The 27686-nt window shown below is 39.0% G+C and overlaps 1 long non-coding RNA gene across 1 annotated transcript in view; it reads left to right on the top strand.

Annotated features, from left to right (window-relative positions):
• The window catches only part of LOC122788903, a 583164-nt gene extending 555929 nt beyond the window's left edge, over positions 1-27235 (top strand). Inside the window, exon 4 of the long non-coding RNA XR_006362754.1 lies at positions 26911-27235. This is a non-coding gene — a long non-coding RNA (uncharacterized LOC122788903). The remainder of the gene's footprint in view (positions 1-26910) is intronic.
• Positions 27236-27686: the final 451 nt, after the last annotated feature.

A 27686-nucleotide genomic window follows, 5' to 3' on the forward strand; every position in this document is an offset into this window, starting at 1 on the left:
ACACTGCACTGGAGTCTTTGTATAGACTGTATATGAGATCTATCTATGAAGCACTGCACTGGAGTCTTTGTATAGACTGTATATGAGATCTGTCATGAAACACTGCATTGGAGTCTTTGTATAGACTGTATATGAGATCTGTCATGAAACACTGCATTGGAGTCTTTGTATAGACTGTATATGAGATCTATCATGAAGCACTGCACTGGAGTCTTTGTATAGAATGTATATGAGATCTGTCATGAAACACTGCATTGGAGTCTTTGTATAGACTGTATATGAGATCTGTCATGAAACACTGCACTGGAGTCTTTGTATAGACTGTATATGAGATCTATCATGAAACACTGCACTGGAGTCTTTGTATAGAATGTATATGCGATCTATCATGAAGCACTGTACTGGAGTCTTTGTATAGACTGTATATGAGATCTGTCATGAAGCACTGCACTGGAGTCTTTGTATAGACTGTATATGAGATCTCTCATGAAACACTGCACTGGAGTCTTTGCATAGACTGTATATGAGATCTGTCATGAAACACTGCATTGGAGTCTTTGTATAGACTGTATATGAGATCTGTCATGAAACACTGCACTGGAGTCTTTGTATAGACTGTATATGAGATCTATCATGAAGCACTGCATTGGAGTCTTTGTATCGACTGTATATGAGATCTGTCATGAAACACTGCACTGGAGTCTTTGTATAGACTGTATATGAGATCTATCATGAAACACTGCACTGGAGTCTTTGTATAGAATGTATATGCGATCTATCATAAAGCACTGTACTGGAGTCTTTGTATAGAATGTATATGAGATCTGTCATGAAACACTGCATTGGAGTCTTTGTATAGAATGTATATGAGATCTGTCATAAAACACTGCATTGGAGTCTTTGTATAGACTGTATATGAGATCTATCATGAAGCACTGCACTGGAGTCTTTGTATAGACTGTATATGAGATCTCTCATGAAACACTGCACTGGAGTCTTTGCATAGACTGTATATGAGATCTGTCATGAAACACTGCATTGGAGTCTTTGTATAGACTGTATATGAGATCTGTCATGAAATACTGCACTGGAGTCTTTGTATAGACTGTATATGAGATCTATCATGAAGCACTGCATTGGAGTCTTTGTATAGACTGTATATGAGATCTGTCATGAAACACTGCATTGGAGTCTTTGTATAGATTGTATATGAGATCTATCATGAAGCACTGCACTGGAGTCTTTGTATAGACTGTATATGAGATCTATCATGAAGCACTGCACTGGAGTCTTTGTATAGACTGTATATGAGATCTATCATGAAGCACTGCACTGGAGTCTTTGTATAGAATGTATATGAGATCTGTCATGAAACACTGCATTGGAGTCTTTGTATAGACTGTATATGACATCTGTCATGAAACACTGCACTGGAGTCTTTGTATAGACTGTATATGAGATCTGTCATGAAACACTGCACTGGAGTCTTTGTATAGAATGTATATGAGATCTATCATGAAGCACTTTACTGGAGTCTTTGTATAGAATGTATATGAGATCTGTCATGAAACACTGCATTGGAGTCTTTGTATAGACTGTATATGAGATCTGTCATGAAACACTGCACTGGAGTCTTTGTATAGACTGTATATGAGATCTGTCATGAAACACTGTACTGGAGTCTTTGTATAGACTGTATATGAGATCCATCATGAAGCACTGTACTGGAGTCTTTGTATAGACTGTATATGAGATCTATCATGAAACACTGCACTGGAGTCTTTGTATAGACTGTATATGAGATCTGTCATGAAACACTGCACTGGAGTCTTTGTATAGACCGTATATGAGATCCATCATGAAGCACTGTACTGGAGTCTTTGTATAGACTGTATATGAGATCTGTCATGAAGCACTGCACTGGAGTCTTTGTATAGACTGTATATGAGATCTGTCATGAAACACTGTACTGGAGTCTTTGTATAGACTGTTCATCTTAATGTGAGTGAGCAGTCCTTTCCTTTCCTTTTAGAGTTGGGATTTCCTTTTAGGTCTTTATTTCTGAACTTCTTGCTTTAGTACCTTTTTACTTGGGTAAGTTTGTTATTTTCTGTTGTGGTCTAGATTTCTTGCAAGGTTTGCAATCATTCTGGAAGCCATTGTGTGCAACTTTATATAGAGATTAGTTGATAATTGTTTAAATATTTTAATGAGTAATTATTATTTCAATACATTGCATTATATTTACTTTTAGTGTACAAAATGTGCTTTTGATATGCATGTGGTTTATGATTTTTTGTGGGGTGAGGGCAGCAGGCAATAAGGTTCAAATATGGTAGCTGTATTAATGCATTAATTTGCATTTTTTTAATATATATGCTTATTGTGACTTTTAAGTACTTCTAGGTTTAGGAAAGGTTTTGTTTGGTATAGACTTGTAGCTTTGGCGTTACAAAGTAAGAGCAGGGTCTTAAATGTTCATGAGAACTAGGTGAGGTTGTTCACAATATATAGGTCATAAAGGCATTTTTCCTATAGATGTAGGCACACTGCTTTGGTGGGCACTAGTATTATGTGACAGACGATTTTGCTAAGAGAAAAACAAGAAAAATAGTAACTATACCTTGTTTTAATTAATAACTATTTAAAAGTATAGTTAAAATTCATTCTTATTTGTTTTTCTAGATGTTTTTTTCACTTTTTGTATGACTATGATGTATATTATACTTTATTTTTTGAGATGGCGGCAAATTCAAAGTCAGTCCCAGGTGGTACATACTGTAGCTACACCACTGTGATGGCCTGTGGCTTACCAAGTTCACTGATGATTGCAAACTGGACACATAATCATTAAGTCCTGAAATAATGTTAATATATTACAAAAGGGGCTATCACAGGCAAATAATTGGTGCCAAAGCCATAGACTAAACAAAACACAAAAAAAGTGCATTGTTATCCCATTTGGTAATGAGGAAGCCCCTGCAAATTGCAATATTGACAGCACACCCCCCCCCTTACAAGCTCAAAATCAGTGGTGCGAGATTTGGGAAAACTGATTGATAGCAACCTAAACTTCAGTCAACTTGTGTCCACAGTGGTAAGGAAAACCTTATATGTTGCACATCTCATAAGTAAGGGCATCGCATCCAAGACTAAGGATGTTATAACTCCTCTGTGCTTGACACTTATCAGACCACTAATAGAGTACAACGCTCCCTTTTGCATGTTCCTCACCAGTCACCTGCAGCAGCTGGACAGACCACAGAGGTTTCTTGACAAGAAAATTCAGGGCCTCCAAAACATGACCTATATGGAAAGATTGAAAGCTCTGTCACTGTACTCTGTATTCAACAGGCTGCTGACAGGCGACTTGTGCCTGGCCTTCACAACAGTCTATGACTCTGCCATAATGGAAATGCTGTATGTCCACAACTCAAATGGAAAAAGAGTAATTCGCTCCAGGGATCTCAACCTAGCTTGTAACATTAACAGAACATACTGGAGAGACAGATATATCTCTCAGAGATTGCTGTTGCTCTAGAATAAACTCCCAGTTCATGTGACGCAGAGCTCCTCAGTGACCCTAATCAAGTACAACCTGGACAAATGGATGGGAGACCATAGATTCACCCCTGGGGTGGCACCTATGTGCCTCATAGACAGGGTAGTTGATGCTGATTATAGACTTGCTTTGCAAATAATGACCATCTACCCAAGGTTATTTATGGAACACAGGTGTAACATGGGTAGACTTGTAAAGGCCATAGGGCCATTAGCCTAGTAAACTCCCATAAACCTATGAACCTATGAAAATCAGTCTTTTCCTTAAAACTTCTTTTTGCAGGGGGGGGCAAGCCCCATTGCTCCCTGACAGAGATTGCCATACCTCTGAGAAAAGGGAATATTCTGAGAAATGGCATCTCAAACTTAGTATATGTAAGTTCAATCTTTCAGCCAATCATACTCAATATTTCGGAACTTGCTCTAGTGGGTCCCGACATTTCAAATAATTACAATTATATGTCAGTCTACTGTTTACACTACAGCAAAGGTTTCTGGCTGTGCTGATATATTGATAGAAAATTAAAGTAAAAAATGTGAGTTGAGTCCTACCTCAGTCCATAATCCCCTTAAGTCTCTTATTGGTAGAATGTCAAATACCTTTACCCTGCATTCTTCCAGGAGTAATCACAAATTATGTTGTTCTAAAACACACTCAAAACTGCATAAATAGATGGGGTTTTCTGTTTGCAGTAATATCCAAAACCTCAAAGTTGGTACAATGCAATGCATTCCATTTGGATTCAAACATACTAAGAAACTCTTTAACAAGACCAATCAACATAAATGACTCATTCTGCAAGTTTCTGTACCAAGATGAATGGAGAAAATATACTAGATCTCATTGTCACAAACATGGGGACAAAATGCTCCACACCAGAAGCATATCCCTCATTGGTGAGATCTGATCATAAACTAATCTCACTGGAAATCCACATCCCGCCCCCACCCCAAACAAAAAAGACCATAGTGAAGAACTTCTCTAAAGCAAACTTCACACTACTCAAGACTGGTGTGGTATCCTTCAAGGCCCCTGAGCCAGTGGAAACCACAACCCAAGCTGCGGAAGCCCTTACAAATGCCTTCTATGAACACCTCCAGGACTGCATGGATCAGGCAATCCCAAATAAAACCAAGACTCTTTCCACAAAGGGCAAACGTCCTGTCTGGTGGACTCCAGCCATTAACAAACTTTACAATAAGAGGAGAAAGCTATTACATGATAGAACAAAATCCATAAAAGGGAAGTCACCCTGATCATTATTAGTAAAAAATACGAGCACTCATAAGATCAACTAAGGCCAATTTTGAGAGATAAATTGCCATGGATTCAAAGGACAATCATAAGGCCTTTTTCAGCTATGTTAGGAACCTGGGTGGAAACTCCCAGATATGCTCAGAATTAGTCCAAATGATACAAAAATCACTGAACCCACAGACATTGCCAACATACTGGCAGACAGGTTCAGTGCAAACTTCACCCCTCTCCCCTAAAGGAGAGATAACTATCCCAGCCGAGTGTAGCCTCCCGGACATCTCAAATGCGCAGGTGAAAGCTGCTCTCTCTAAAGCTAAAAACACAGCATCAATGGGACCGATGGTGTCCCCAGCTGTGTGCTACACGAGCTAAATGAGGAATTAAACCCGCACATAAGGCAGCTGTTTAATCTCAGCCTTACCACAGGATACGTGCCCAAGGAGTGGCGACGGCAACTGTGGTCCCACTCCACAAAGGCGGCCTCTACAGACCCTGGTAATTACCCCATAAGCTTAACAAGTCTAGTCTGCAAAGCTATGGAGAGGATCATAATGGAGCTCATAAACAAAGATATAGGGGACTTGCAGACATTGGACCCGACCCAGTTTGGCTTTGTCAAGGGAAGATCATGCCTTTTGAACTTGGTCGACTTCTTCGAAACAGTCACCAAGGCCATTGATGAGGGAAAGGCAGTCCATACAGCCTACCTTGACCTTGCAAAGGCTTTCGACACAATACCCCACTTGGGTATTGTAGAAAAACTTACCAGCTTAAATGTAAACCCATATGTCACAAGATGGGTTGCAAACTGGCTTAAGGACAAAACCCACAGGGTTAGAGTTGCTGGAGCTATGTCAGACTCCAAGCCGGTCACAAGTGGTGTCCCACAGGGCTCGGTCCTTGACCCCCTATTGTTTGGAATCTACTTCTCAGAAGTACAGGCCAACATGGGAGGACTTTGGCTGACAAAGTTTGCAGACGACTGCAAACTGGGCGCCATAGTGGAAAGTGCATCGGACACGGATATCCTTCAGAAGGGACTCACGGAAACAGATAGCTGGTGCCAGAGCCATGGCCTGAAGTTAAACGCCAAAAAATGTATAGTCATACCCTTCGGGAAAAACAAGGTAACCCCAAGCTACCATATAGGTGGCAATCCACTAAGCACAGAAGAGGTTATCAGGGACCTGGGGACCCAGGTTGACAGTGGCCTTTCTTTTGACACTCACATTGCTAAAGTGGTTAGAAAGACCTTCTACATTGCCCACCTGATCATGAAGGGATTCACATCCAGATCTAGTGAGGTCATTGTTCCCCTGTACTCTTCACTTATCAGACCAATGATCGAGTACAATGCCCCATTCGGGATGTATCTCACCCGACATCTGCAGCAATTGGAGAGACCCCAAAAGTTCCTCACCAAAAGGATAAAGGACTCCAAAATCTGTCATATGCTGCCAGATTGAAGAAACTCCAGCTCTATTCAGTCGCATACCATCTGCTCAGAGGTGACATGTGCCTGACATACAAGGCCATGTCCAACCCGGAATTAATGGACATGCTCCACCTCAAAAAATCCAAATTCACCAAAACCACTAGAGCAAGCGACTTAAACCTTAGCACGAATATAAATAGGATGTGCTGGAGGGATAGATTTATCACAGAGACTCCCTATGCTGTGGAATAGAATCCCGGTCCATGTGAGGCAGAGCACCTCGCTGACTCTGTTCAAGAGAAATCTAGACCTGTGGATGGGAGATCGTAGGTTTACCCCGGGAATCATCTCTGTGTCACTGCTGGACAGAGGCACAACAAACTAATGGGCACAGTATTTTTTCATATAAGGGGTGGCGTAAGCCACAAAAATTTGGGCTAGGCTTATAAATGCCTTAGGGCAGATAGCCTAGTATAAACATATGAACCTATGAACCTATATCATCTGAGAGGAAACCAACTGGTTTAATCACAGAGTCTCAAACAAAAACTCTATCAGTAACAGTATCCGCGTTGGGAGAAGAGTATCTCCAGAGTACTGAACAATTGGGGGGGTGGGTGCAAACAACTCAGCACAGTCCTGGAAAGGTATCCATTTGGAAGCAGTAATGAGGCATAAGATCTGCTGTTGTGCCATCAGTAACAGGCCGAACAAGGACATAAGCAGTACAGAAACATTAGGCTCAACTGTGCCTGAGAAATAACAGCAGTACTTCTGACCTGCAATTTCGAGAAATGCTGAATGCCAAATGAAGTAGCAACAGGTGAAGGGGAAAGATATGAATTACTTTTTCCATAATATTACCCCAATTCTTGTTGTTCTCATCATGTTCATCTGTAGCATCCAGCATTTCCAGTAAGACTTCTGCTTTGTATCTCAGTAATATGAACATGTTGATCCACAATATCTGTAACCATTTCTTCAGATTCAGAAGCAGAAACAGCTATACTATTCTCGCAATCACAGCTAGAGGCCTGGGAAAAGAAGCGGCCACTGCAGCATTCATCACTGAGTTCACAGTTGTGACTACAGCAGGAAACATAACCAGAGGAATTTCCCAGGTCCCTGGCCAAATGTCTTGTAGTAAGCAGGAATACCACCATGGGTCTCCCTAGAAAGGAGGCTCCAGACTTAGTGGGACTAACCAGGTCAAATGAAAATAAAATAAGGTTAGATTGCAAACTAGCCTAAGATGACCTAATGTCTCCTTCCTGCAATAGCCAGGGAAACTCCATATATGCCACTGTCTGAGGAAGACTCCCTAAGAGTGGACCTTTGTGCACTGTTGAACCACCTCCCTGGTTATTTGGAGTGCGTTCCCCATGCCTCTTATAGTTGCATGCTGATACTCTCCTACTTTTCTAGATGTTTCTAGTAGACACCAGTAGTGCAGTGGGGCCTCTTCTCAGCATGAGTAAGCTGTCGTTGGTTTCTGCTGTCCTCCTCTGCCCATCTCTTCTAGTCCACAAAATGCTAACTCAACACGAAGTCATATTAAAGGCTTTATCATTCTGCACCATTGAGCAAGGCTTATTCTTTGTTAATGTTCATTTGTCATCAACAGCACACGTGCACTGATTTTAGGTTTGCATTTAGCCTGATTTTACATAAAAGCAATACCAAATAAGTCATGTTTTACGTGCATAAAGTTTTTAGACATGCTGGGTATCCCTTGAAACTGACCATGGCCTCCTTGGAGAAACATGCCTCATCATTTGAAAAATATTGTCCTAGAACCATATCACAAGTATATTTCTTTATTATGCTACAACATGAGATGAGTTTTCAGCCTCATTGCTAAAAGACATATACAATTGCTAAGTGACGAAGTTAGCGTCATGGCTGACAGTGGGAGAACGTTCAGTGAAATATTATCTTGCAATAATTTATAGTGTACCCTTTTGTGATGGAAAGGTGACCACAGCAGTTGGAAATGTTTGACAGAAGCATGCCTGAATAGAATAATGCAGTGTGGGCAGTTTCAGAAAAATAAAAAAAAGGCAGAAAGAAATGCACAAGTAAAATTCACTTTAATTAAGCTGAAGTCATGCAGGTATAACAGAAAGTCATGATTGTGGTGATATATCAATGCTCCTTTCATTTTGTGATTTTTGCATTTTTACCACGAGACTCACAAAAATCAGTGTTCCTTGTGAGAAAGCATTCTCGCATATCGATATTCTGTTTTTTTGTGGATTTGTGTAACGGAGCCATGTTTAAAGTCTACAAAGAGGCAGCTGATCTGTTACATGAAACAGCCATTTTGACTGGCCGTGTCTTGATAAATGATTTTTAATTAAACAAACACAGCACAGGAAAAAAGCAAACAAACTGCTGTTGAAATCATATGTAATCACTCCTAAATAAAGAAAGAGGGCACTTGCCAGTAAACTAGAGCTGCAAAGTTAGAAAAAGAAAGCTAGCTGAATTTAAAACTCTTCGATATAAATATGGCTCTGAATATACCTGAATTTGTGCTAAGGACATACTTATGTGACATAACTAATTTTCTTGCATTACTGTTAGAATGCATAAAGATATACTGGTATACGAAAGATTCTTTGTATTTTGTTCCTGAAGTCCTCTTGGAAATGAGACACTCACCTTTATTTCCGTACTCATACAGTTAGCATAGATAAGATTATATTATATTATATTGCAGATGATTATAGATATATAAAGTATGTATATAAAGCTCATGTTAGAACAGCATTCACCTGTATCTGGGTAAAGGTTCACTTGAGTTTGAATTTTCCTGGCACAGTTTTCACTATCTCCTTTTGCCCAGCCTGGCTATACTTTTAAGATGCTGGTGGAAGCTAGCCACCCAGCAGTGTGAACATTGACTCTAGATGACTGTCACTGTGGAAGTGACACCCGTCCTTATGTGCAAAAATGGGAAAAGAGGATCTGGATGGATGGATGAATGAAACATTTTGAGCTCTTTAAATGTTGCTGATGCTTGCGTTATTACAGAAGGTAAAAGATAAATAAATAAATAAAAGTAAAAAAAAAAAAGCAAAGACATCTTTTCTTAGCTCTGCTTACTGTGCTGAAAACGCAGCTCCATTAATTTCGTTGACATCTAGAAAAACACATGCAAGTATACAAATACATTGTTGTAAATCTGCAATAAAACACCAAGGATTTTTCTTTTAGCTGGGTCATACCAAGTTCACAGCAGGAATGATTAGAAAAGGACGTGTTGCCAATTATGTGCAAAGACTGCTAAAATTTGATTAAAATAACAGCAGTGGAAGCAGTTGGTAGCTGTTACACAGGTGCACACCATTTGAACTCACAGAAAAAGCAAATAAAATGCATTCATAAAACAACTGCAAAAATACTTGATGACACTTGTATAAGCACGCAGTTGTTCTTCATAATGCTCAAAGACTTATTAAACAGAGCTTTTTGCTGGATAGTGTACAAAGCTGACAAACTAAAACATGGTGCATAGCTATACATTAAAATGAATTTCATAACGACAGATCGTTGCCTTTGTTTCCAATTTGATAAGTAATCCACCGTATAGTATTTTCTTTAAATACCACATCTGATTTTGTCTCAGTTATCATTTTACCTTTACTTAAGAATGTTAGCTCAATGAGGTAGGCCACACAGATGACAAGCAGTGCTCAGCACGGATACATGAGACATGAACAAAACATCTCAGTGGTGCAAGCAAAGGACACATTGCAGGCTTGTTGTTGACATTGTAGAGCCATTTCTTAGCTAGACTAGAGAAGGAAGATAGAGATAGTGTGTGACAGGACCTCTGCATTTCCATCTCCCCTACTGACATATGGGCAACATGAATTTGGATAGCTAAAAAGGGTTTCTCTGTAGGTATGTTACATTATAGCCAGGAAACATGGAGAAGAGGGACTGAACATCAAAGAGGAGACAGCAAGATTTGTTTTTATCAACTCAGAGATCGATGAATAATCATTCATTAAATTCAGTTGGCTAAAATTACCATTCTCAGATTCACTTCATTAGAGGAATGCAAGTTTCCTCATGATGCATCAGCCTTGGAGTCTGTTATATTAGAAATGGCAGTAGAGGAGGTTCCGTCCTGCATAAGGGTTATGGTGCTCTTATACCTCATATCCCTTTAGTGCAAGAAATCTGGATAAAGACTAAAATAATAGGTGAGCAAAGGCCCAAAAATAGGTACAGATTTTAAATATTGCTCTTACAAACTAATAGAATTTCTAGAATAATAGGATTTGTGTTAGCATGCATTTTCTGAATGATATGAAGTCTGAAACTCAAATGTATGCCATTATTTAATAACTTCAATCCTCACTAATTTTCCAGAAAACCACTAATTTTATGAGGAGCAGGACAAAAATATGAGGAAAAAATCAGGAAATTCTGCAAAAATATAGACAGTGAAGAGAGGTAAGCCCCTACTTGTACCATTTGTTTAACATTTGTGTTTTTGGTCATGTTGCATTTCAGATTATCACTTTAGTCAGTCTGTAACTTGACATCTTTATTTTAATTATTTGGCCATAAAGCATAGGACACATAAGCCTGTTTTTTGTGATTAGATAAAGTGACTGTTAAGTAAGGTGTGTGTGTGTGTGTGTGTGTGTGTGTGTGTGTGTGTGTGTGTGTGTGTGTGTGTGTGTGTGTGTGTGTGTGTGTGTGTGTGTGTGTGTGTGTGCATCTGAATGTGTGTGTGTGTGTGTGTGTGTGTGTGTGTGTGTGTGTGTGTGTGTGTGTGTGTGTGTGTGTGTGTGTGTGTGTGTGTGTGTGTGTGTGTGTGTGTGCATCTGAATGTGTGTGTGTGTGTGTGTGTGTGTGTGTGTGCATCTGAATGTGTGTGTGTGTGTGTGTGTGTGTGTGTGTGTGTGTGTGTGTGTGTGTGTGTGTGTGTGCGCATCTGAATGTGTGTGTGTGTGTGTGTGTGCATCTGAATGTGTGTGTGTGTGTGTGTGTGTGTGTGTGTGTGTGTGTGCATCTGAATGTGTGTGTGTGTGTGTGTGCATCTGAATGTGTGTGTGTGTGTGTGTGTGTGTGTGTGTGCGCATCTGAATGTGTGTGTGTGTGTGTGTGTGTGCATCTGAATGTGTGTGTGTGTGTGTGTGTGTGTGTGTGTGTGTATGTGTGTGTGTGTGTGTGTGTGTGTGTGTGTGTGTGTGTGTGTGTGTGTGTGTGTGTGTGTGTGTGTGTGTGTGTGCATCTGAATGTGTGTGTGTGTGTGTGTGTGTGTGTGTGTGTGTGTGTGTGTGTCTGTGTGTGTGTTGCATCTGAATGTGTGTGTGTGCGTGTGTGTGTGTGTGTGTGTGCGCGCGTGTGTGTGTGTGTGCATCTGAATGTGTGTGTGTGTGTGTGTGTGTGTGTGTGTGTGTGTGTGTGTGTGTGTGTGTGTGTGTGTGTGTGTGTGTGTGTGTGTGTGTGTGTGCATCTGTGTGTGTGTGTGTGTGTGTGTGTGTGTGTGTGTGTGTGTGTGTGTGTGTGTGCATGTGTGCCCGCATGTGTGTGTGTCGTCACACCTCTTTTAGACAGCTGCACAGATAACTAGAAGAAGAGAATAGTAATCATTACATTATAAATAAAAACAAAAAAAGTGTGTATTATTACATATTACAGTAATTTTAGTTAGTAAATTTAGTATTTTTTATAAATATTTTTCAGATTCTACACTTAGAAATAAAAATAAGAATATTTTTTACAATTTAGATGTTGATGAACAGTGTTCGTTGTTAGCTTTATCTCAAGATCCCAGCCTAACTATAAAACCAGCAGATAAGGGAGGAGGACTGGTATTAATGGACACCACCTTTTATACAGGCTTAATGTCCTCTATGTTAAATGATACAGAAAAATATGAGTTGATAGATAATAAGAGACTAGTTAAAATAGTGAACATGGTCTATAATACATTATATGATCTACTTATGTGTAGACAGATAACGAAAGATTTGTATGATTATTTCTTAATAGAAGAACCTTTAGTTCCACTTATAAAGGGACTTCCTAAGATGCATAAAGGTATCTTTCCCCCTCCTATACGCCCCATAGTGGCAGGTGAAAAATGGGTCACAGAGAATATTTCACGCTATTTGGAATTTAAATTAGGATCAATAGTTAGAAGTTTACCCACAATAGTGAAAGACACCTATCAGTTGCTAAATGATTTACATCTCTTAGTAGAAAATGATAGTATGCCATCTTCCTTTTTATTGGCATCGCTAGATGTTAAAAATGTATTCACAGCCATTCCTAATGATTATGGGATTGAGGCTGTGAGAGAACTGTTACATAGTAATGACACTTTAGATAAGGATCTACAATTGCTCATATGTACCTTGTTGGATATGGTATTAAATAACAACTTGTTTTCTTTTCAAGATGATTTATACATACAGACATGGGGGGGTTGCGATGGGCACCCCCTGTGCTAATTCTTATGCGAATCTGGTTATGTATCAATGGGAGTCTGAATATTTATTCAATAGCAGCTTTATGGATAATATTATCCTATATAGACGTTTTGTTGATGATATACTTATTATTTGGAAGGGTGACCATATCTCATTGGAACAATTGGTTGACTATCTTGAGTCTACAACTGATTTCCTAAGGTTCACCTTAGTATCATCACCTAGAAGGATAGATTTTCTGGATATTACCATCTCTAGAGATGTAGAAGGTTTGCTATCTACTACACTCTATAGGAAACCGTGTTGGAGAAATGCATTATTACAATTCAATAGCATGCATCCACGGTTTATTTTTCCTAATATTGTTAAGAATCAGTTCATGAGAATTTCTAAGTTATGTGATAACATTATGGAAAGAAATACACAGTTTAATACCCTGAGTGATTTATTTTTACACAGGGGCTATCCATTTGATATGATAGAAAATATGAGATATGATACGCTCATTATGAGTGACTCAAGTGTCAATACTACTAACACTACAGATGACCATCATAATACTATTGTTAATAAAAGACAATTTAACAATAGGTTTACCTTTAAGACATACTCCAGTCATACTAATAGGAAAGTACCTTTTGTTACTAGGTACACAAATGATATCAAATATATTACAGATATCATAAAGAAAAATTGGGATGTGATGCTTATAGACCAAGATACCAGCAATATAGTGGGTATTAAACCCACATTTAGTTATAGGAACAGTAAGAACCTTAAGAGGCTATTATGTATTGAAAAAATCAAGATAAATCCTATGGTTAGGAATGGACAATTCCAGACCTATGGTACTTTTCCATGTACTAGATGTAACATGTGTAAGTTTATTATCAGTGAACATCAATTTATTGTTCCTGAGTTAAATCACACATACAGCCTTAATTTTTATGCTACATGTAACACCATGAACTTGGTATATTTATCCACCTGTATCAAATGTAATGCATACTATGTGGGGCTTACTTCAAGAAGACTAAAAGATCGCATCTATAATCATACTTATGATATAAGAAAGATGAATTTAACAAATGCTTTAGCTAAACACGTAAGTTTGTATCATGACCATACCTTTAAATTTAGGGTCCTACAAATAATGAAATCCGTCAAGAAAGGTGGTGATAGTCAGAATTATTTAGAGAAGGCTGAATTAGAATGGATTTTGAAATTGAGATCTCATATTGAACCTGGATTAAATTGTGCTGTTAGTATAAAACCTGTATTAGCTGCACGTAGATAACTACCTAGTGCATACTTGCATACTAATTTTCAGTACAAATTACTGTTAGTTAAATGTAGGTAACCATTCCAGTTTATATGTTTATATACCTACCTATGTATTTTATTCTGTATGATATTTATATAAATTAGTCATATCACATCATATTATTTGTCATACAGTTTGTAGGTATTAATTACTATGATATCTTACAGTATTGAACATTTTTATACGAACATAAATTCTCAGTGTTTCTAATTGTTTTATTCCATTTTTATATATGTTTTACATGTCTATGAATATATGTATATTAGTATATATGCTTTTGTGCATATATTTTTATATATTTTCATATTTACATATATTTCCATTTGGCTTTAAGGAACCTAAATGGCTAATTGAATGATTGATAAAGACAAGTAGCTTATTAAGTGGATGTGAGTGATATATATAAAAGCAGATGTATTTAGCTTCATTTTAAAACCTGAGGAAGCGTACTTGGATGTACGTGAAAGCGCTTGTTTGATATATACCTCGATTAAACGTTGTTTGCTCATCATCGTGGAGGTCTCTACTTGTTTTATCTTGTGATAATCTTTGTACTTCTAGTGGAGATCTTTGGATGGTAACTTTCCTGTTGTTCCTGATATTACAGTAATTATGAATATGATTTACAAATGTAGCTAAAGTAGAAAGGAAATACAAAACTGGACACAATAAATGGATTCAGTTATCATAAACGACAGTAGATATTACAGAACAGTAATCATGTTGTCCGTGTGATTGACACCATTGTTCCTGAGTGACACTTCAATAGTCACGTGCCCCTGAACACATATAGAGCAGGGAGATGTGTGATCACATGTGCAGTGACACTGGTTTACTGTGGCTGATGTAAGCCGTTCATTTACTGTACTGACAGGCTGTGTACCAAGACCAGGAAACAGGAAGTAATACATATTGCACGAACCCTGTTATGTGGTTCTTGCTGATGGGTCCAAATCGATTTCTTGCATTCTGCTGTACAATTCGACCAATGTTGAACCTAAAGTTTCCTTTTTAATAAGCTGATTTTTTGTTGGTAAAATAAGTCACCCTGAGGTATGGATGCCTTATTAAATGTGAGAATTATCTTTATAAGATGAACTAACTTCCTGTTTATTTTCATATGGAAAAAAGCCTGATCCATCTATTTATGTCCCTGCTTTCTATTATGTTCAGTGGGATTTGGTCAAGCAGTCTCACAGTATGTAAAGCAGTGATTCATTCTTATCTTTTTCCATACATGAGACCAATTCCCCTGCTCATGTCACACATCGATGACACACAGCATCCCCTATGTCATCTCAATGCACAGCCCTCTACAATTTATTCCTTGATCATCATAACATGAAACTATTGCCTTCAGTATACAAACCCCTCTGAACCCACAGTACCCAAAAAGGAATACAGGTTTGTGGAAACACACTGCCTACAAATTAAAACAAATGGTTTAGTGATTGTGTCCTGTACCCACTTGACCTGCATTGTCAAGAACTGAACCCTCAAACCCTCATTTACTTTATTATATTTACAGCAAGGTCATTGCAAGTCAAAAAAGAGCAGTAAGTGGAAACAAATAATTTAAAATAATGACTTAGGGCTGCATAAGGAAGTAGTTCAAAAGATTAAGGCAGCAAGCAAAGGAAAACAGAGAAGGGCAACATATAGGACTGCTCAGGATGGGGACAGGGGACAACCAATTTGTGAGGACTGGCCTCACTCTTTTACTTTGTAGGTATACAGAAGGGAAGAGCGGAGAAGCATGAGACAGGACAATGTGCAGGGGCAGACGGACACACATGAAATGGGACAAACAAACAGAGGGGGATGGGGAGACATGGGATGTACAGAGCTGGAGGGCAGAGAAATGATTATGGAGCAGGTTGGGTAATGTGCAGGGTATGGGGCATGACCTAAGAGGAAGGTATTACACCAGTTGGGGATAGGGTGGTGTAGGACCAGCAGTATGCTGTCTGCTGTCCCTGCCCTGAGGGGCATTACTGTGATCCAACATCAGGTAGTGTATCAGACTGACAGGTGTTAGTGGTCACACCATGACCGGGTGGTCTGATGGCAGGTGCTGGTCAGGTAAGTGAATCTGTTGTTTGGTTTATAAGGCTTTCCATCCTGGCCATAAACCTTCCCACTGTACTCGCCAGTGCAGCCCCCACCACTGGCTCCAGCTGTGGCTGGGCCACATCATGCAGTGGCACTGAGCTGCCTGCCACATTGGGGCCATGACTCCTTCCAATGAGGTACCCCTGTCATGCTCCACAGCACTAATCTAAGCAGGGGCAGGCTGTGGTTAAGAGATCTGCTGAGCAAATCGGCATTTGAACCTGCAGTATGGAGACATGGTAGGAACAGTGTTGTATGTGACTCTGTTCTGACACTGGACTGAAAAGGTATAAAAGCATGTCAACCCTTGTGAGTAGAACTAACCATAGACGGTCTCTAGCTTCTCCATCTGTCTGTAATAGGTAGCTCAGTTATTCTGATATTCTACTTGTGTTGGCAGAGAAGGGGCTTATCAAAGACCTGTGCAAGTATAAGGTAAGATGGCAGAACAACAGGTACAAGGTACAGTCTAATAGAAACAGGTACACAATACAGTCTAATAGAAATAGATAGAAGGTACAGTCTAATAGATATGTCTCATTAGCTGTGTGACAGGCAGCAGGCAAGTGTGTGTGTCATCTGTGTATACATTAACATATTTACTCAGAAAATTGCCCAGTTACACTTAGGGGCATATCAGGTAAAATGCAGGCACCATGAGATTGTGCAGTATAACCCCACCCCATGACGGGTTCCTATTACATTATCGAATTGCTGAAACTTTAAACCTAAAAACATCAAACACAAGTGTTCGAAGTTTCAGAAATTCAAATTAAAAAAAAAAACAACAACAAAAACAAACTCAGCTTAATAACTGTTGTAAGCTGGGGGGCAAGCACCCCTGAATACCCCCGCTCTTTAAATATTATCTACAGTTACTTTCTGTCCGTTGTTTTTTTTTTGTGTGTGTGTTCGAAATTATAAAACGTCAAACATACAAGTTCGATCTTGTGGTGTTCGAACTTTTATACTTTCAATCACGTAATGGGAACCCCCACCCCATGACAGGTTTCTGCAGAAATCCATAGTTATTGTAGCAAAGTAGCACTGGAAAAAAGTGTATAATGCTATTCCATTGCTACAGCACTTCAAGTGACGGTACCTTACGTCCACTGATCATGCATGGACATTATCAAGGTTCATGGGCTGCAGACCATTATATTGTAGCCTGCACTGTTTCCCTGTCCTGGTAATGCCCATGGCTGAGGTAATCACCTCAGAAAGGTTATACCAGGCATTCATTCTCTTAATGACACCAACACAGGACCAAGTAGTCACTGTCTGAAATGGCCATGAAGAAGATAGAACATAATATTGTTTTTCTTCATGCACCACTCAAATGTCATCCACTGGGCATCAGCTGAAGGTGTCATACTCTTCTGAAGCACCTCTGAAATTGGTGTCACTTTTATGAGGAACAACATGGTACCCTGTGAATCAAGCCATGACGTGATTTGTCATGTAATTTGCCTTTGCATCATGTACACAGGTGTGTAATCATATTGTTATACAGGTGTGATGATATTTTGTATGTTAATTTACAATGATTTAAGACACTGTATTGGGTATCTAGGTGACAGTAGCATTTTCCAGACTCTTAGGCAGCTGTGAGAAGTTACACAGAACTCTGTAGGTCTGTGGTTTCTGTATCCTCTCTAAAGATATGCACTACAGACATGAATTCAGGCAGGTGTGTGGTAAGCTGTATTTCTGTATCCTCCCTAAAGATGTGCACCATGGACATGAATTCAGGCAGGTGTGCGGTGTATGAATTCAGGGCAGGTATGGTAGCTGTATTTCTGTATCCTCCCTAAAGATGTGCACCATGGACATGAATTCAGGCAGGTGTGTGGTAAGCTGTATTTCTGTATCCTCCCTAAAGATGTGCACCATGGACATGAATTCAGGCAGGTGTGTGGTAAGCTGTATTTCTGTATCCTCCCTAAAGATGTGCACCATGGACATAAACTCAGGCAAGTGTGTGAAACTCAGGCAGGTGTGTGGTAAGCTGTATTTCTCTATCCTCCCTAAAGATGTGCACCATGGACATGAATTCAGGCAGGTGTGTGGTAAGCTGTATTTCTGTATCCTCCCTAAAGATGTGCACCATGGACATGAATTCAGGCAGGTATGCTCTATTTCTGTATCCTCCCTAAAGATGTGCACCATGGACATGAATTCAGGCAGGTGTGTGGTAAGCTGTATTTCTGTATCCTCTCTTAAGATGTGCACCACGGACATGAATTCAGGCAGGTGTGTGGTAAGCTGTATTTCTGTATCCTCCCTAAAGATGTGCACCATGGACATGAATTCACTTTACAATAGGTTAATCATATGAATATGAATCTGCTTGTGTATATTGTATATAAAGTGTACTGGTAACATAGTAGCCTATGGTAGTGCAACCTGTTCCTATACACACGTCCCTACTTATGGTGAAGAGATGGCCTGTGTAATATATATGTTGGTATATTGTCATAAGTAAAGCAGTCCTGCGTCTACATCTGACACAGTCAGCCTCCACTGGTAGGATACCTCATTACAGCTAGTAGCTCCATTACGTAGAGAAAGACAGATAAGTGTTTTCATTTCTTAATCTGATTTTACATTCATTTTAACAGTCTGGATCAATTTTCATTATGGTCTGTTAGCCTATATTAGTAATTGCAGTACGTAGCTGCACTGCATTTTGGTTGAAGGTGTAACAGCTGATATTAAACCCTAGTTCATTCTTTCGTACTGAGTGTGTCAGCCTAGTTCAGGACTTGTCTTTGCATTAAGGCACGTCTAGACCACTCAGCTCAGAGCTAAGGGGGACTAAGAAATCCAAAGCTGCTGTTTGCTGTGATCTTTTAAGTTACTGCTGCATTGTAATAGCTCCAGATCTGATTTTAAATTCATTTTAAGAGATTGTATCTGCTTCAGCTAAGGTTTTTCAGCCTATATTAGTAATTCTAGTACATAGTTGCAATGCATTCTTGCTGTTGTAAGTGGCCTAACTGTTGTTATTAAGCCCTGGTTTCATTCTTGTGTACTCAGTGTATGTCAGGCTAGTGCAAGACCAGTCTTCGTATTTAGGCAGTTCCAGGCCAGTCATCTCAGAGCTAGGGATCTAATTGTTTTTCCCTCCCACTTTTCTTGGTTGTAGTTGTGTTCTTAAACCCACTGTATCTGTTGTTGCCCTCCCTTTATGATAATTTGACAACATAATTCTCTCCCTCACCTAATTTATTGGCTGTTGACAATAAGCACATAAATATTATTTTGCAACATCTCCCCCATTAAACTACCCACAACCTAAAAATACCTTTGATAAAATTGTTTAATATTGAGTGTACTGACACTGCTGTACTGATTTTAGGATTAAACTAGTGAGTTTTTTTTTACTATAATTAGCTTACTGGCTCGTGAGGGTGGCAGAAGGTAGTTTACAGGCTATTTGTTTTGCAGTGAACTTTAAAGACTCAGTAGCAAGTCCACCCAAACATTCTGAAACCAAACCCCAAGCAGTTCTATTTACCCCAGCCCCCGAGCCATCCCTTTTGGTATCATGGACCATCACTTCTCCACAATTTTTCTAGCCGGCCTAATTGAGATGGGTACCTTCAGACAGTATAAGAATTGTCACATGCTGTCTAATGATCATCTATTACTTAAACAGCATAACACGGTGTGAGAGATGTACATACATAATACCCTTGGAGGCAAAAATCTCACACACAGTAAACCCTGACACCAAAACTGTCAACAGTGCACCACACCTCACCAAGGCCATCACAATACACATAATCCATCATATGCTGAGGTTCTAAACATTAATTAAACTTCAAAGAGCACCAAAACACAACACAGGCACAAAGCGCACAGCATATTAAGCCTACCTCCTCACACAGCACAAGGAGTCCCAAAGTCACAGATGCTGAGCCCGTATGGCAGGCCTCAAACTAACCAAACATTCTAGTTATGGGTGACTCCATTACAAAGCATAGAGATGTACCTCTTACCAGACTGAGCAAAGACAGGGTGACAGTTAGTTGCTTGTCTGGTGCCCGATCAGATCACACATGCACTCAAGTTCTTGAAGAAACACTTACAGCAGTAGGCGAATAACTCCACCCTGAACCACACAAATCTTGCAAAAAATCAAGATGAACTGTGACTGAAGCCAACAACCAAGTAAATCCAATTACTGGAGGGATAGTTGGATAAAATTCACACTGTCATAACCAACAGAAAAGTTTATTAAGCGCTTTCATCTTGGATAATTCCAAGGCTTCATCAGAATAAATTAACTACATAAAATCACTGAATATATACTGTAATTAATTATTTAAATAAATAATCACTTCACTTCTTAAAAGAACAGGGACACAATAAATTAAAAAAATATGTTTACATATATATATGAAAAATATGTTTTCTTGTATAAAAAATTATCTAATCTGAGGTCTAAGTTTAAAAACAGGTAATATAGATAGGGTTTCATTAAAACCAGGTTCAAAAATTTAATTTAATAATAATTGCCTTTTCAACTCACATAAATCACTATTAAGTTCCCACCACCCACCTCTTACAGATTTCTGTACCACTTCAAGTATGCCAAATCTAAATTTGCTGAAACCATCACATGTAGCCGAGTGTCTATCCAAGGCATTCTTTTCATTCTGTTGACAAATAGCATACACATGTTCATAAATGCGTTTTCTCAGCTGTCTCTCAGTTTTGCCCACATAGAAGTATTTGCAAAAATCACACACAGCCAAATACACTAGTCCTTTGTTGCACAATTTCCTTGTCTAAAAATACAAGTTTGATCATATTTGGTAAAAATACACACTTTTCAACCAAAATATATTTACATTGAGAGCAACAACCACATTTTATGGTGCCTTTTTCGGAAGGTTTAGTGATTTAATACAGAATTTGGAGAAAGAACCAAAATTTGTGTACAAGATGGGTAAAAACTTGAAATTTTATTTGAACATAATATATTGACTATTAAACCTTCCAAAAAATGTGTTGTTGTTCTATAAAGCAGTCCTTTACTAATGCACTCTGACGGGCAGCTAGAATGCATGGACCGTGCTATCCCAAACAAAAAAAAAAAAAAGAGTCTGGTGGACTGGTGGACCCCTGCCATAAACAAGCTATACAATAGAAAGAGAAACTAGTACAGAAAGGAGCCACAACAGACCCCAGGAACTATCATCCTATAGCCTGACTAGCTTGGCCTTGCAAAGCATAGAGAGGCCACCCATCATGGAACCATTAACAGAGACATTGAAACCTCCAGGACACTGACCCTACCCTTCAGCTTTGTTAAGGGCAGATCATGTCTACTAAACTTGGTCCTTCCGACTTTGAGACACAAGAGGCAACCAAGGCTGAGAAAGGTGGTCACCACACACTACCCTAGACCTCCTAGACCGCCTTGGCCCATAACACCCACCCAGGTATTATAAGCTCACCAGCCTGAACATAATGATGGACATGCTCCACCTAAAGAAAAACCATCCCCTCGAGCCACATGCTCTAGGATCTAAACCCTCCACCACAAAAATAAAGTAGAGACATGCTGGAGGGATAGATTCCTGTCCCAGAGACTTCCCATGCTTTGAAACAATCAATCTGGCATTAGGTGGCTTCTTCAACCCTCTCCCCCTAGAGAGAAACCTGGAACAGATGGATGGATGAAGGACCAGAAGGATCTCCATGGGGCCAGCTGGACAGAGGCTGCAGGACAGGCACAAAGGGGTCTACACATTTCAGATAAAGCCAACACATTTCAGCTGCATCGCAGAAAGCCTACGGTGAACCCTATGAACCTATGAACATCCTATACATAGGGGACTGAACATGCAGCTGACTCGACTAGCAACTAGCAGCAGACACTGGAATGCACCTACGACTGAATGAGTTTGTGACAAAAAAATAAACTCAAATAAAAAAATTGGACTGAAACTAAATGTTACAAAATCAAAAACTGGGGGTTAAAAAACCTGTTGAAGAGGAGTTTCCACCACCAAGAGTCTTGTCAATCGTAGTCGGGTGTGGCTTGCCATCACCTGTCGGTGTGGGGGTCAAGACCTGCAAACCAATGTACAGTAGACACCGGGATTAGGGGAGGTCGCCCTGAGTGCAACAGGACCACCTGTAGTCGGCTTTTTATGTGGTGTCAGAGCCGGACCTAACCTCGTATCGGTTCCTTTCCTTTTGCGTCTTTTTTAAACTCTTTGCCTCGTATTAACTCGGATAATCCTTTTACTTTTTACACGCAATGCCAAAATGGTGTTGAATTCGCGATAGCGCGCAGCATCTTGCCTAATGAAGTGTCAAGCATCTGTGCGATGACAGGCGAGGCGTCGTGGTCTGAAACATGCATGCAGAGCGAAAATCCAAATGAAAATGAGTTGCTTCCCACATGAACAATTATTAATAAATACAATTATCTTGTTTGTCTGCTACAAGTTTCAGAAAAGAGAAGTTTCAAGTAGACCGGTTTGAAAAAGACTTGATTTCCGGATACAAAATATAAAAGGCTGCGCTGGCATTCTGCTGCAACAATCCGCACTGCTTGCGGCTCTGAAGAAAATGGCAAGCGGCTGGTTCTTTTATACCCCGGCTGTCTGACGACTGGCCCTTTTAAGAAACAACCACGGCCGTGGCTAGACTAAGACCTGTCGGCCACTGAGGACCGAGATGACGCCAGGAAAACCCCATCCCATTACTGATGGATTTACTGCACAAACAGCAAGTCAAATGGCATAAAAATACTTACTAGAGGAGACACACTTCTCTTTTCTGCAACAAAGGATAGGGTATATCTTGCAGAGGATACCTCTGCTCTGGAACAGATTCCACATCCCAATAAAACAAAGTCCATCACTCTCCATATTCAAGCACAACTTGGATCTTTGGATGGGAAACAGAAAATGTATCCAAGACTGCCCCCTGTACTACTAATGGACAGATGCAGCTGTGTGCATGTGTGCATGTGGTTTGATTTCCTTTGTATCCCCTTGTACAGTAAGTGGCTGCAACTGAATCAATTAAACAACAGTTCCAGCTCAACCCTGAAAATGGGCACTTACACACAGTGGGCCTTTCGATTCACAGATATAAACACACACACATTCACACATGTGCACGCACACACACACACACACACACACACACACACACACACACACACACACACACACACACACACACACACACACACACACACACACACACACACACACACACACACACACATACACACTGTGTTGCCCTTTGATGAGAACATTACAAATTTCACTATGGTGAGCACCCATGCAGAACCACCTTTCTACTGACTATTCATGCTTTGATACTACATAACTCAAGCAGTCAGTCAAAAACCTCGAAGACAGGAAAAAATGTAACAGTTCACAGATAGCAACATTTGATGCATCTCTGATGGTTGTTAATGCTAGAAGCATTAATAATATTTTTTTTTGTTAGAAAATTTGCTACGTTCCCACAAGATTGATGTTGTTATTGTTTGTGAAACATGGTTAAAGAACAATGACTGGAAACCAGTTCTGTCAGGGTATAAATGATTTTACTGTAACAGACATTCTAACAAAAATCAGGTGCAGGTGTTATGATAGGGATTAAAGGTAGCTATGAGACTTGTGATTATTACATGTTCGGTGATAACACCAATACTACAGACTGTGTAACTGTGACAATAAACACAATCCTGGAACATATAACAATTGTTGGAGTGTACAGACCACCAAAGTCAAGTGCAGATGACCTACAGGAATTCATACATTTCTTACATGAAACACAGGAGGGAAGAATAATATTAGCTGGGGACTTAAATTTACCAGAAACAGACTGAAATAACATTGATTCAACAGCATTAGTAAGGAAATTATTCACAACATATATTCAGGAACAACAATTGCTTCAGATTGTAAAATAAATACCAGGGGACGGAATATACTAGATATTGTTTGTGTTCCCAAAGAAATTACTGTAACCAAGTCAAGTTTTACCACCATTGATGTGCAGTGATCATGGGGTTATTAAGGTTAATTTGTTGCTAGATAATTCTGCCAAACTGAAATCAAAGCCAATGCACAGAAGATTAATTACAGATTATAGGGAAGCAAAACAGTTACTATATAAAACTAACTGGAGTGAGGTGTTCAGTGGAAAAACTGCAGATGGAATGTGTAAAGTTCTGAAAGACAAATTGAGTGCAAAAAGTAAAAAAAATGTTTAATGTCAGGATCTAGGCACACAACATCAGGGGGATATATTTCCATAAGAACAAGATACCTGATTAAAGTGAGAGACAAAAAATATAAGAAATAGAAGACAGGTCGTACTACAACTTAGAAAACTGAAATAAACAAGCTGGACAAACAGATTAAGCATAGTGTTAGACAAGATTAAGAAAAATTTGAAGAAAATTTATATAAAGATATTGAGCATAATAGGAAACCTTTTTAAAGATACATAAAATGTGGAAGGAGTAAAGATACACAAGTTGATAAACTGTGTGCAGATTCTAAAATTTATTCTCAGACACAACAGATAGATATATTTACAAAATCTTTTGTAAAACAGTTTGGCTCCACAAAAGGGGTGGTAAGTTGTTCTAATGACATCCAGGTAACCCCAGACACTGGAATCAAATTAGATTATATTGAAAAAGAACTGTACAAACTGGATCCAAACAAAGCGCAGGGAGGAGACAGAATAAGTAACAATGACCTGAGAACACTTCAGCAAGAGCTTACAGTACCATTATATCTATTATTCACTAGGTCATATAAATATGGGGAGATTCCTCAAGCCTGGAGACATTCATTTATTAAACCCGTCTTTAAGGGAAAGGGGAGTAGGACAAACCCAGAATCATACAGACCCTTAAGTCTACTTTCATGTTGTGGAAAAATAATGGAGAAGGTAATATTAGATAAGTTATTGTCAGAACTGGATAGGTTGGGACTTGAAACCATATATCAGCATGCATATGTTGAAAATGGGTCTATATTACAATGTCAAACTAAAACAAGTTTGAACGTTGTAATATCGAACCCTAAAGTCTGAAAGTTGAAAATAGCGAAGCCATGGCACATAGACTTTTTTCCCAGGGAAAAAAAATCGGTGGGCTGTTTTCAGGGCTTTGTTATTTCTTCCACTGTGGTGCGATCTCGGAGTTGGTATATTTAAGTAGGGGGGTGTGTGGGGGGATGAAGCCCCCCAGTTTAGTTTAAGTTTAAGGTTAATTTTTTTTTGTCACGGAACAGCGATTTATTTCCCTGGGGAAAAAAAATTGCTGTTCTGTGTTTTCGGTTTTGTTGGTTTTCGGACTTTTGGGTTCGATATTACTTTTGTAAGTTTGACGTTGTGATATAGACCCGTTGAAAATAGATCTATTACCAACTGTAACATGATGTTCTATAACAATATAATAACAGCTATGAATGAAAAATTACGCTGTGATGTGATTTATATCGATTTAACTTCAGCAGTTGACAGGGTCATACACAAAACACTGATCAATAAATTAGTACAACTAGGTATTGATGTACTGTTGATAAGATGGATAGCTGCATGGCTTACAAATAGGAATGGGAAGTAACATACAGCAACTGGACAGGTGAAATCCTTGGTTACAGTCAAGGTGTCCCACAGGGCTCTGTCCTTGGCCTTTACTTACTTAGATTGTATTTTTCAGACCTTACTTTTTTATCTGAGGTGTTCTGCAGTCTATATGCTGACAACCTGAAATTGGGTAAACTGATTACAAGTGTTACAGATAAGGCATGTCTGCAAAATAATTTGATTAAATTGACCATTTGGGCACAGGAGAATAATATGTTGATAAATACATGAAACACTAAGCATGTGAGATTCGGGAGACATACATTGAAAGGTGAATATTTAATACAGCACACAGTGATTGAAACTGTAGACTCATTTAAGGACCTGGGTATATGGGTAGATTCAGCTATGTGTTTTTCTAATCATGTCAACCAATTTGCTAATGATAGTTATAGAACTATAGGTTGTATAAAAAGATTTATAAAGTCTAGGAAATCAAACATAATGAAGTCATTGTTTGTTAGTTACATTAGACCCTAACTTGAGTATGGAATAACAATATGGAAACGCTATAGGAAAACAAGCATGAATAAACTGGAAAGAGTACAGTGGAAATACACCAAGGGCATCCATGGATGTGAAAATCTAAGTTATTATGAAAGACTAAAATATCTGAACTTGTACAGCATCTCTTATAGATATTTAAGAGGAGATCTTATGCAGGTATATAGGGCATTTAAGGGCAACTACCTCTGGAAATGTTTGGGGTTAACAAAAAGTACTGGAGAATCATCAGACAACCTATGTAGGAGATTCTATAGGAATGAGAAGTGCACTAATTGGTTCTCTGAGAGAGTAGCTGATGCATGGGATAGACTACCAAATGACATTAAAGCAAGTACTGGTTTAGATATTTTTAAGAACAGCCTGGACATTTATTATGGGAACAAGGGTTTTGGTATATTGGTAAGCTAGAAGGGCTTTAATGTCCATGCTTGAAACATTTGTATGTATGTATGTATGTAAAAACTTTTGTACTAAAACAGCTAACAGTAAAAAGTTAGGAATAAGGCATTTAAAGAGTTAGGCATAATATTGTTAAGATAGCAATGACTGTAGTTATTTTTGATGGATTTTACAAGGATCTAGCTAACACTGACATTTTTTCTATTAGGTATCAAAGAACCATTTTTCTCATACTGTCTAAGATGCTAAAAGCAATTCAGATGCTCTCCAGCCACAGAATTTCCCCAGGGTGTTTCTTTGTAATTGATAAACCGTCAAACAATGATATATATATTTTTTTACAATTTAGAGTATTCATTTCATACCAAAGAGTGTATTATTACAGTTGAATGAATTTTAAAGCTCAGAAAATTTATTGCTCTATTTGGTTTGCTAATAAGGGACGTATATCCATTTCTAAAGGGCAATGCGTTTCAGCAGAGTGAGAAGAATTATTTAAAGAGGTAACTGGCAATAAAACATTTTTATGTTTCTGTCTGTTTTTCACTCAATGCAGATGGCTTGTGGGCATTAAACAGAGCTATCATGCTGTGATAGCACAGTGCAGAACGTACATTTTTTCTCTCTGTTTCAACTGCTATTTTACACATGAAGTTTTATTAGTGTGACTGTTACCATTAGAACAATACTTCAGACTAGGTAAGTGATACTGCATGACTGAGACAGTCTTCTAATGACATCTTTCATATCCAGTAGTATAGCCCTCAAGATCCAGAAAAAAATGTAAATCAATTAGCTGTCCTAGGGGTTGGGAGGGTGGCCTAATGGTTAAGGTGTTTGCCTTGCAAACACAAGGTGCAGGGTTTGAGTCTCACAAGGGATAATTGGCTAGGCTTAAAATGGCTCCCAAGGGCAGTTAGCTTTGTACTGACCTATGGTGCGTAAGATAGGCATGCTTTTACCTCACAGAAAGGCTAGGAACAG

The sequence above is a fragment of the Protopterus annectens genome, chromosome 14.part0, assembly GCF_019279795.1.
Source record: "Protopterus annectens isolate FY-2018-M chromosome 14.part0, PAN1.0, whole genome shotgun sequence".
Classification (NCBI taxonomy): Eukaryota; Metazoa; Chordata; order Ceratodontiformes; family Protopteridae; genus Protopterus; species Protopterus annectens.